Source organism: Triticum urartu, chromosome 1A, assembly GCF_056163025.1.
Source record: "Triticum urartu cultivar PI428250 chromosome 1A, HENAU_Tu73, whole genome shotgun sequence".
Lineage (NCBI taxonomy): Eukaryota > Viridiplantae > Streptophyta > Magnoliopsida > Poales > Poaceae > Triticum > Triticum urartu.
In genome coordinates this window covers 243183557-243196458 of record NC_141873.1, presented here as the reverse complement: position 1 = coordinate 243196458, position 12902 = coordinate 243183557, and positions in this window count along the sequence as shown.

Sequence of the window (12902 nt, the reverse complement as noted above, 5' to 3'; positions counted from 1 at the left end):
TTTGGCCTCTTTTTTCTCTTTTTTTCTTTTTTTATTTTCCATCCGGAGTCTCGTCCGAACTTGTGAGAGAATCATCGTCTCCATTATCATTTCCTCACATGGGACAATGCTCTAATAATGATGATCATCAGACTTTTATTTACTTTACAACTCAAGAATTACAACTCGATACTAGAACAAATATATGACTCTATATGAATGCCTTCGGCAGGGTACCAGGTTGTGCAATGACTCAAGAGTGACATGTATAAAAATATGAATGGTTGCTTTGCCACAAATATGATGTCAACTACATGATCATGGAAAGCAATATGACAATGATGGTATGTGTCATAATAAATAGAACGGTGGAAGTTGCATGGCAATATATCTCGGAATGGCTACGGAAATGCCATAATAGTTAGGTAGTCTGGCTTTTTTGAGGAAGGTATATGGTGGGTGTAATGCACCGGTGAAAGTTGCATGGTACTAGAGAGGCTAGCAATGGTGGAAGGGTGAGAGTGTGTATACTCCATGGACTCAACATTAGTCATAAAGAAATCAAATTCTTATTGCAAAAGTCTATTAGCTATCGAAACTAAGTACAACACACATGTCCATAGGGGGATAGATTGGTAGTAAGAGACCATCGCTCGTCCCCGACCGCCACTCATAAAGAAGACAATCAATAAATAAATCTTGCTCCGACTTCATCACATAACGGTTCACCATATGTGCATGCTACGGGAATCGCAAACTTTAACACAAGTATTTATACCAATCCACAATTACTCACTAGCATGATTCTAATATCACTGTCTTTATATCTCAAAACAATCTTAACGAATCAAACTTCTCATAGTATTCAATGCACTTTATATGAAAGTTTTTATTATATCCCTCTTGGATGCCCATCATATTAGGACTAAATTCATACCCTAAGAATATTACCATGCTATTTAAAGACTCTGAAAATAATATAAGTGAAGCATGAGAGTTCATCAATTTCTATAAAATAAAACCACCGTCGTGCTGTAAAAAGATATAAGTGAAGCACCAGAGCAAATGACGAACTACTCCAAAAGATATAAGTGAAGATGAATGAGTAGTCGCATAATTGTGTAACTATGTGAAGACTCTCTGACAGTTTAGAATTACAGATCTTGGGATATTATTCAAACAGCAAGAAAAAAAATGACACTGCAAGGATAGCACATATCATGTGAAGAAGCAGAATAGGCTCAACCTAAACTGACCGATAGTTGTTGAAGAAGAAAGGTGGGATGCCAACTGGGGCATCCCCAAGCTTAGATGCTTGAGACTTCTTGAAATATTAACTTGGATTCCTTGGGAATCCCCAAGCTTGAGCTTTTGTGTCTCCTTAATTCCTTTCATATCGCGGTTTACCTAAATCTTAGAAACTTCATCAACACAAAACTCAACAAGAACTCATGAGATAAGTTAGTATAAATCAATGCATAAACCATATCATTCTCTATTGTAGAAAATCACTAAAATTATTACTTAACATTGCATACTAAATGCCTATGCATATTTAATACTCCTATCCTCAAAGAGAATCATTAAACAAGCAAACATATGCAAACAATGCAAACATAACAGCAATCTGTCTAAGCAGAACAGTCTGTAAAGAATGCAAGACAATTCATACTTCTGTAACTCAAAAAATTCTGAAAAACTACCACACTGTAGAAAATTTATCATATCAAACTATGTAAAAATTTCAAGATTTTATCATGTTCTGACTAGTCACCAATATTTAAAACATAATTGCAAACTTTCTGTTTTCAAACAACAACATATAGACTTGCAAAATAAGCATGGTAAAGGCTACACTTGAGTTTTTATTGAACTAAAAGATGGAAAGCATGATTCTAAATAATAGAAAGTGAATAAATAAAATAAAATGATGCTCCAAGCAAAACTCGTATCATGTGACGAATAAAAATATAGCTCCAAGTGAGGTTACCGATAATGTTGAAGACGAAAGAGGGGATGCCATCCGGGGCATCCCCAAGCTTAGTTGCTTGGGTATTCCTTGAATATTACCTTGGGGTGCCTTGGGAATGCCCAAGCTTAGGGCCTTTCCACTCCGTATTCCCGCTCGTATTGATATCTCTCCCAAAACTTGAAAACTTTAATCACAGAAAACTCAACGGAACTTCGTGAGATAGGTTAGTATGATAAAGACAAATCATTCACTTTGGTACTGCCAAGACAAGATTCATAATTGTTATGACACAATGCCTACCATACCTTATCATTTCCACAATTTATATCACTTAATATAAGCTATGGAAACACTAAAACAAGCAAACTATGCATTGAAAATAGAATCTGTCAAAAACAGAACAGTCTGTAATGACCTGAACAACAACCTTACATCTGTTACTCCAATAATTCTGAAAACTTAGGACAACGTAGACAATTTGTATGTCAATCTTGTGTAAAAATCATAATTTTATCGTGCTCCAGTGAATTCTCAAAATTCTGCAACTGGACACAAAAGTTTCTGTTTTTGCACAGAATCAAGTCAACTATCATCCACACTACCCCAAAGGCATTACTTGGTACTTTATTGAAACAAAAGCTATAATACATGATTAATACAATAGCCTAATCATGTGAACACACAAAAACAGTGGGGTATATATTGGGTTGTCTCCCAACAACCGTTTTTCTTTAATGCGTTTCTAGCTAGGCATGATGATTTCAATGACGCTCACATAAAAGATAAGAATTGGAAAAATAGTGGGAGCATCATGAAGAATATTACTAGCACATTTAAGTCTAACCCACTTCCTATGCATAGGGATTTTGTGAGCAAACAATTTATGGGAGCAAGAATCAACTAGCATAGGGAGGTAAAGCAAGGAAAACTTCAAGATTTTCAACACATAGAGAGGAAACTTGATATTATTGTAATATATAGAAGCATATATTCCTCCCTCATAATAATTTTCAGTAGCATCATGAATTAATTCCACAATATAACCATCACATAAATCATTATTTTCATGATGCACAAGCATAGGAATTTTACTACTCACCACATAAGCAAAATTCTTCTCATTCATAATAGTGGGAACAAACTCAACAAAATGACAATCATGTGAGGCATAATCCAATTCAAAATTAAAATCATGATGAAAAGTTTCATGGTTATAATTATTCTTTATAGCATACTGATGTAGGGTGGAACCCTATACGGCCAATCTTTCATGAAAGGAGTGGATCCCAACTAAGAACACGAAGAACACGGGGAAGAATGGAGATAAGTCACAAGGGGAAACACTCGAGAACATGTCCTATCACACATCCACTAGATAATCAAACACACAAGATCCACAAGGTACATGAACAACAAAGGGAAAGATACAAGGTAAGGTTCATCTCCATGAGGAGGTCTTGAAGGGGGCCACCCAAGAGGGGGTCTTGAATCCAAGGGGGATCTTCTCCATAGAGGGGCCGCGGTCTCTCTCGTGGAGTAGATCCATATGGATGAGCAAAGTGAGGGAGTCCTGGATTAGGGTGTCCTCGGATAGCCGGACTGTTGGACTATGAAGATACAAGATTGAAGACTTCGTCCCGTGTCCGGATGGGATTCTCCTTTGCGTGGAATGCATGCTTGGCGATTCGGATATGTATATCTCCTCCCTTGTAACTGACTCTATGTAACCCTAGCCCCTCTGGTGTCTATATAAACCGGAGGGTTTAGTCCGTAGGACAACAACAATCATACCATAGGCTAGCTTATAGGGTTTAGCCTCTCCGATCTCATGGTAGATCAACTCTTGTAATATTCATATCATAAAGATCAATCAAGCAGGAAGTAGGGTATTACCTCCATCGAGAGGGCCCGAACCTGGGTAAACATTGTGTCCCCCGCCTCATGTTACCATCCGCCTTAGACGCACAGTTCGGGACCCCCTACCCGAGATCCACCGGTTTTGACACTGACATTGGTGCTTTCATTGAGAGTTCCACTGTGTCATCACAATCAAGGCTTGATAGCTCCTTCGATCATCGGCAATGATGCGATCCAGGGTGAGGTTTTCCTCCCCAGACAGATCTTCGTATTCGGCGGCTTTGTACTGCGGGCCAACTCGCTTAGCCATTTGGAGCAGATCGAGAGCTACACCCCTAGGCATCAGGTCAGGTTTGGAAGCTTGCACTATACCGCCGACATCCGCGGAGACTTGATCTTCGACGGATTCGGACCCATGTCAGGTACGCCGCATAGTCACAATGAGCATGATTTAGCTCTGTCATCGGACAGTGTTCCGAAGATCACACATGTAACTACTCCGGCCCTCAATCCGGAACAGATCATGCCGTCCAAGGACGGGTGGACGGACCCCGCCATGGAGGCCGCACACTCAGCGGCGATAGAGACGAATACTGACTTCACCTCCCATGAGACCTGTGTTGCCGGACACTCGGATTCCTCCCCGGCCACAGACTCCGAACCGCTCGCGTCCATGCCCATCCAATCTGATTGGGCACCGATCATGGAGTTCACCTCCGCGGATATCCTTCAGCACTCGCCCCTAGGCGATGTGCTAAACTCATTACGGTCTCTCTCCTTGTCAGGAGACCGTTGGCCGAACTATGTCCGGCTCGAGTGGCAAGCGGACGGCGAAGAAATTCATTCCCCACCCACCACCCACTTAATAGCCACTGCCGACGACCTAACCGACATGCTCGACTTCGACTCCGAAGACATCGACGGTATGGACGACGATGCGTGAGACAAACAGGAACCACCGACCACAGGGCGCTGGACTGCCACCTCATCGTATGATATATACATGGTGGACACCCCCAAACAAAGCGATGGCAATAAGGCAACGGAGGATAATCCCCTCGAGAAGCAATCCAAGAATCAGCGTCATCAGCGCCGCTCTAAACCCCGCCATAGCAAAAACAGCGATACCGGCACAGGAGACAATAACGCCACAAATAGTGCCGAAGACAAAGACAATCCCCTCCAGCCAGGCTTTGAGCAGGAGGATGGGCAAGCCAGCCCCATGGAACAGGCAGCGGATGGAGAATCAGAGGATGACAATTACATGCCTCTCTCCGAAGACGAGGTGAGCCTCAGCGACGAAGAATTTATCGTGCCTGAGGATCCCGTCGAACAGGAGCGCTTCAAGCGCCGGCTTATTGCCACAGCAAAAAGCCTGAAGAAAAAGCAACAACAGCTTCAAGCTGAGCACGACCTGCTAGCGGATAGATGGACTAAGGTCCTGGGAGCCGAGGAACATGAACTCGAGCGCCCAATCAAAAGTTTCCCAAAGTGCAGGTTGCTTCCCAAGCTTGAAGAGGAAGCATTAAAGCCTGTGCTTCCAGCATATGATGCGGCGGACCGGACACCTCATGGCCGAGACAAAGTGGCATGTAAGCCCGAAGTCCAGCCCGCACCCGGTCGCCAGTCAAACAAGAACAGCAAAGCCCGGGGTAACACGCAGGACCTGCGAGACATATTGGAACACAAAGCAGGACACAAAAGATCGATCTTTAGATCATGAGGGCGCGCCCCAACACATGACAACGACCGTCATGCCGGATAAACCAAAAGCAAATCCGGCCGGCCCGAACACAGCAGACAAGACTCGTACGAACTGCGTCATGACATAGCCCGGCACAGAGGCGCTGCACACCCCCTATGCTTCACTGATGAAGTAATGGATCATGAATTCCCAGAAGGGTTTAAACTCGTGAATATTGAATCATACGATGGTACTACTGACCCCGTGGTATGGATAGAGGATTTCTTCCTCCACATTCACATGGCCCGCGGGGATGATCTACACGCCATCAAGTACCTCCCGTTAAAACTCAAACGACCAGCTCGACATTGGCTAAATACCTTGCCAGAAAACTCCATCGGAAGTTGGGAGAACCTGGCAGATGCATTCCTGGACAACTTTCAGGGCACTTATGTGTGACCACAGGATGCTGATGATTTAAGTCACATAACACAACAGCTCGGAGAGTCAGCCAGGAAATTTTGGACTCGGTTCCTAACCAAAAAGAACCAAATTGTGGACTGTCCGGATGCCAAAGCCCTAGCGGCCTTTAAACATAACATCTGTGATGAGTGGCTCGCCAGACATCTCGGCCAAGAGAAGCCAAAGTCCATGGTAGCCCTCACAACACTCATGACCCGCTTCTGCGTGGGCGAGGATAGTTGGTTGGCCCGTAGCAACAACACAGCAAGCAACCCTGGCACATCGGAGGCCAGAGACAGCAACGACAAGCCACGTCGCAACAGATACAAGCGCTGCAAGAACGGCGATAACGCCGAAGACACAACAGTCAATGCCGGATTCAGTGGCTCTAAATCCGCTCAGCAGAAAAAGCCGTTCAAAAGAAACAATTCGGGCCCGTCCAGTTTGGACCACATACTCGACCGCTCGTGTCAAATTCACGGCACCCTTGATAAGCCAGCCAACCACACCAACAAAGAATGCTGGGTGTTCAAACAGGCCGGCAAGTTGAATGCCGAAAGCAACGAAAAGGGGCTGCATAGCGATGAAGAGGAGGAGCCCCGGCCTCCAAACGCAGGAGGAGAGAAGAAATTTCCTCCCCAAGTGAAAACGGTGAACATGATATACGCAACCCATATCCCAGCGGGAACGGAAGTGTGCACTCAGGGACGTCTACGCGATGGAGCCAGTTGCCCCAAAGTTCAACCCATGGTCTTCTTGTCCGATCACTTTTGATCGTAGGGACCACCCCACTAGTATCCATCATGGAGGTTCTGCCGCATTGGTCCTTGATCCTATCATTGACGGATTCCACCTCACTCGAGTCCTTATGGACGGTTGCAGCAGCCCGAACCTGCTTTATCAGGATATGGTGCGCAAAATGGGTATCGACCCCTTGAGGATCAAACCCACAAAAACCACCTTCAAAGGTGTCATACCAAGTGTAGAGGCCTGTTGCACGGGCTCAATCACACTAGAAGTGGTCTTCGGATCTCCGGATAACTTCTGAAGCGAAGAGTTAATCTTCGATATCGTCCCATTCTGTAGTGGCTATCACGCACTACTCGGACGAACCACATTCGCTAGATTCAATGCGGTACCGCATTATGCATACCTCAAGCTCAAAATGATAGGACCTCACAGGGTTATAACAGTTAATGGAAACACAGAATGCTCGCTCCGCACAGAGGAGCACACTGTGGCCCTTGCAGCAGAAATGCAAAGGAGCCTTTTGAGGCAAACCGCCAATTCGGCGACAAGGTCGACAGACACATTCAAGCGAGTCCGGAATAACCTGCAAAAGAATTGCCAGGTGCATTCAGAGCTCGCCTAGCAATTCGGCCTCCGTCCTAGTCCCAGTCAAGCGATGAAATTTACGCCGCGCGTACATAACTAGCACTAAAGATACCATGGGTATAGGCGGAGGCGCGGCTGTGGCACGTCCCACAATGCGGTTCAACCGCCTCAGGACCAGTATATCTTTATCATTTTCTTCCTTTCAGGACCCTATTCTCTGGAGGCCCTCTCCGATAGCTAGATCATCGGACCCATTACGGGAGGGAAGCACCAAGGGAGCAAGAAGCTTTGACGTACAAGGGAATACCCAGGTGGTTTCTCATACCGATCGTTATACCTATTTTACATACCCGCACGCAGCTCTCCCTTGGATCGGACATGTCAGATAGTCCCATTTTTGCTTATTGTACTACTTATACACATACGCTTTGACGTATCCTATAAATAACAATGCACATCGTCAGCTTATTATTACATTTCTTCACCTTATTTTTATTTCTTTTCCTTGCTTGTCTATTCACGACAAGTTGCTCCCGTACATTCTGGTACGTTCAGTACGCCAGGGGCTTCAGTGTACCCCATAACACGACAAGAAAAGTCCAAACACTTTCGACAGTGCGGCACCCTAAACTTATAGCATAATATGCATCAGCTCCGAATCATGTCTTGGGTCAATAGTTGGGTTTGCCCGGCTCCCATGTTTTGGTGTCTTACGTTCCGCTATATCGGCTAAGGTAGCACTGGGAGAACTACTGCGATTGTGTCCCGGTTCTTCCGGACGAGCACCTCAGTAGAGAAAGCTGAAAACTGACTGTCATGATGCGGCGAGAGCTGGTTGCTGTTCGAGAGGTCCCAAATCCCTAAAGATTTTTTCTGCTTCAGGCGAGGAGTCGGCCTTGTCCGATTTAGGTGTTCATAGCGCCCGAAGTTCGGCCTTCCGAATACTAGGGGCTTCACCAAAATTTAAAATTGTAGACTTCTATGGCTAAGTGAGAGTGATAAAGCCTTATAGTCTGATTGTCTGGTTCATTGTGCTGAACACCTCCTTCGAAAGACCCAAAACTGGGATAAAGAGTGATCAGATTTATCCCAAACACCTCAGTACTAGCTACATGAGGGCAGAAGCCGACGACTGGCCAACTCTCAGATTTTATAAACGGCTGCACAAAAGGTAATATTTTAAATCAACAAGTGTTATATAGCGCAGACGAACTCGTTTTCATATTACAGGATCACATGAGTACATTCATTCAAATATTACATCCTTAGAACATTCCTCCGCCACAAGGCGGGCACCCTTTAGGACACTGTCATAATAATTTTGACGGCGGCGATGCTCCTTGCCCTCTGGCGGCCCCTCCTTGACCAGCTTCTCGGCGTCCATCTTCCCCCAGTGCACTTTCGCTCGGGCAAAAGCCCTGCGCGCACCCTCAATGCAGACGGACCGCTTTATGACTTCAAGACGTGGACAGGCATTCACAAGCTGCCTCACCAGGCCGAAGTAGCTGCCAGGCAGGGGCTCGCCAGGCCACATCCGGACTATGAGGCCCTTTATGGCCTGTTCCGCCGCCTTGTGGAGCTAGACCAATTGCTTCAACTGGTCACTCAAGGGCATCGGATGTTCGGTCCCAGCATACTGAGACCAGAACAACTTCTCTGTCGAGCTCCCTTCCTCGGCCCGGTAAAATTCCGCGGCATCGGACACACTGCGGGGAAGATCTGCGAACGCTCCTGGAGAGCTCTGAACTCGGGTAAGTAAAAGGAAAGTTTCCTTCACATGCTTGCTTTGCATAATGAATTCCTAACCCGCCGCTATCTTTTGGACTACCTGAAGCTCCTGGAGGGCCTTGTGGGCTTCGGCCTTGGCATTTTTTGCGTTCTCAAGGGCCTTCGCAAGCTCAGACCCTTGTGTCTTAGAGTCACGCTCCAAGGACTCATAATTTTTGATGAAATCCTGGAGCTCTTGCTGCACCTCGCCGACTCGAGCTTCTTGCTTCTCGCGCTGGGTGCGCTCCTTGGCCACTTTGTCTTCGGCCTCGGACAACGCCTCCTTCAGGGCCGCCACTTCGGTCGTGGCCCCTAGCAAAATTCATGATGATATTGCGACTTAACAACCACATTCCTTTTTATTCTTTATCAATATACGGACGGGTATTACTTACCTTTGTTCTCTTCAAGATACCTCTTGGTAAGGCCAAGCTCTTTTTCGGACCGCTCAAGGTCCCGCTTTAGTGCGGAGACCTCCATAGTGCGAGCGGTAGCGGCCAGCAGCGAAGCCTGCTTATTCACATAAGACACATTCTGATTAGACTCCTGTGATTATTATTTGATCCTCTGTTCGGCCTTTCTTTGCGAACGCCAAATAGAGCATCAGGGGCTACTATCTATGCTATAGCATTTTCTTATAAATTAATTACTTACCTTAAAGCCTGTTAAGAGGCTGGCACAGGCTTCAGTCAGTCCGCTTTTAGCGGACTGAACCTTCTCTACCACCGCACTCATGACAGTATGGTGCTCTTCGTCAATGGAGGTGCCACGAAGCGCTTCCAGCAAGTTGTGCAGTGCCTCTGGATGGATAGAGGCCATCGGCACAGACGGCTCGCCCCCCTTTGTGAGGGGTCGCCCGACAGAGTCCGGAACCACGGGAGGTTCCGGTGCAGTATTCGGCCGGGGGCCAGACTTGGTGCCCCCGTCCTTAGGGCCCACGGGATCCTTGCCTCCCATGCCCCGGCGTCTGGGAGGTCGCCTTGGGGCGCCCCCAGAACTACCTTCCCTTGGCTTGGTGCCCTTCGGGACAACACCTCGGCTTCGTCCATAGGGCGGGGGTCAGAGGCGGTCGGGAGCAAATCACTATTCATCTCCGACAGACCCAGAGACCCATCCGAAGAGGATATGTCGAGACGATCCTTGGGTGGGCTGCATGATCATGTTCGACATGATAATAAATAGTAAAACGAAATATACTAGAACTTTTATGGTATCCGGATACTTACGACTTCTCCAGGGGCTTGTCCCTGGGAAACCACTCCCCGTCATTGAACACGGCCGTGGTGCAATGGTCTGGAAGGAGGGCTCTTCCCTTCTTGGACCCTTCGGCCTCCCCAGATGGGGCGGCCTTCCTTTTCTTAGCCCCCCGGCTGTATGGGGAGAATTTTCCTCTTCCTCCTCCTCGTCTTCGTGGGAGGAGGGCGTCTCGGTGTTATCAGACGACGATTCCGATACAACCTGGAACCGGAGACCTTTCCTGGTTCCCGCGGCCTTCTTCTTGGCCTTCTTCTCTGATGCCTCATAGGGTGCCGGAACCAGCATCTCCATCAGGAGAGTCCTTGCTGGATCTTCGGGCAGCAGGGCCGGACAGTCGATCCGCTCCGCTGTCGCGACCCATTCCTGTAAAAAATGTGGAGGCTCAGATCCCTCACATAATTATACTAGGGAAAGAAACACCTTATGAGATATAAGGAGCTTACCGGATTAGTAGGGCACTTTGTGTTGAGTCCACGGTCCTCGGTAAGGGGAGGAGGTACCTCGTCAGACTTGAACAACACCCTCCAGATGTCCTGGTGCACCGTGTCGAAGAGTTCTCGCAGCGTCTGGTGCTGTGCCAAGTCGAGCTCCCACATATTGAATGCCCGTCTTTGACACGGGAGAATCCAGCGGAAGAGCATGACCTGGACCACGTTGACAAGCTTGATTTTCTTGCTTATCATGTTTTTAACGCAGTTCTGGAGTCCGGTCAGCTCCACCGATGAACCCCAAGATAAGCCCTTCTCTTAACAGGAGGTGAGCCGCATGGGGATGCCGGATCGGAATTCGGGGGGCGCCGCCCAGTTGATGTCATGCGGCTCGGTGATGTAGAACCACCCCGATTGCCACCCCTTCACGGTCTCCACATAGGAGCCTTCGAGCCAGGTGACGTTGGGCATTTTGCCCACCATGGCACCTCCGCACTCCGCTTGCTGGCCGACCACCAACTTCAGTTTAACATTGAAGGTCTTCAGCCACAGGTCAAAGTGGGGCTTGATGCGGAGGAAGGCCTCGCACACGACGATAAACGCCGAGATGTTGAGGATGAAGTTGGGGACCAGATCATGGAAGTCCAGCCCGTATTAGAACATGAGCCCGCGAACGAATGGGTGGAGGGGAAATCCCAGCCTGCGGATGAAATGGGTAAGGAATACAACCCTTTCGTGAGGCTCGGGGGTAGGAACGATCTGCCCCGCGCCTGGGAGCCGGTGCGCAATATCTGCGGCCAGGTATCCGGCTTCCCGGAGCTTCGTGATGTTCTCCTCCATGACGGAGGAGGCCATCCACTTGCCTCCCGCTCCGAACATGTTCGGAGTGTTTTTTTGGAGAAAGATGCGAACTTGGGCGCTGGAGCTCGAGTGCGCGAGAATGGATAGACAGGGAGGAAGAAGGCGTGGGTAAAAAAGAGGAGTCCTTATCCCTTTATAAGGGCGGTAGAAACTGCGTGCCTCCCCACTTGTCTGGTAAAACTCACTTATTCCCCAAACGTCTTGATTGATGGCGCGGTTGGGTTACCCACACCCGTATTGAAGAAAATCCCGTGATAAGGGGACACAATCTCTGCTTCGACAAGACGTGCCAAGAAAACCGCCTCGCAATATGTGTGGTAGCTGGTTGAGAAAAACGGTTCGAATAATAACTGGAGCCATGGCGTGATGTCACGTTAGGAAAAGTTGTCAGCAGATTAGATTTGTGGAAATATTATACTCTCTACGGTGGTATGTGGAATTTGTTTTGCAGAGCTGGACAGTATCCTTGTGTTCAAAATCTTCTATTGAGTATTCAGGGGAGGAACCCGCCTTGCAATGCCGAAGACAATCTGCGCGCCGGACTCATCGTCATTGAAGCCTGGTTCAGGGGCTACTGAGGGAGTCCTGGATTAGGGAGTCCTCGGACAACCGGACTATATACTTTGGCCGGACTATTGGACTATGAAGATACAAGATTGAAGACTTCGTCCCGTGTCCGGATGGGACTCTCCTTCGCGTGGAAGGCAAGCTTGGCGATTCAGATATGTAGATCTCCTCCCTTGTAACCGACTCTGTGTAACCCTAGCCCCTCCGGTGTTCGCAGGGTTTAGTTCGTAGGACAACAACAATCATACCATAGGCTAGCTTCTAGGGTTTAGCCTCTCCGATCTCGTGGTAGATCAACTCTTGTAATACTCATATCATCAAGATCAATCAAGCAGGAAGTAGGGTATTACCTCCATCGAGAGGGCCCGAACCTGGGAAAACATTGTGTTGCCCGCCTCCTGTTACCATCCGCCTTAGACGCACAGTTCGGGACCCCCTACCCGAGATCCGTCGGTTTTGACACCCACACCAAGCTCTATCTCAAATGAGATAATCCTTTGCTAACCCTAACTAGGAGGTGGAGGTGGAGTATATATGGTCTAGGCCACGAAGGGGTAAGTGAGGAGGGGATACATGGGCCTCTGGCCCGGCTGTGCACGCGCAGGTGCCGGATGTCCGGGTTGGGGCCGGATGTCCAGGCCTTCAGGAGGCGCCGGATATCCGGGGCTCGGGCCGGATGTCCGGGCTGAAGTGGCCAAACTTCTGGTGCATTCTATCGTCGATGCCGGATTTC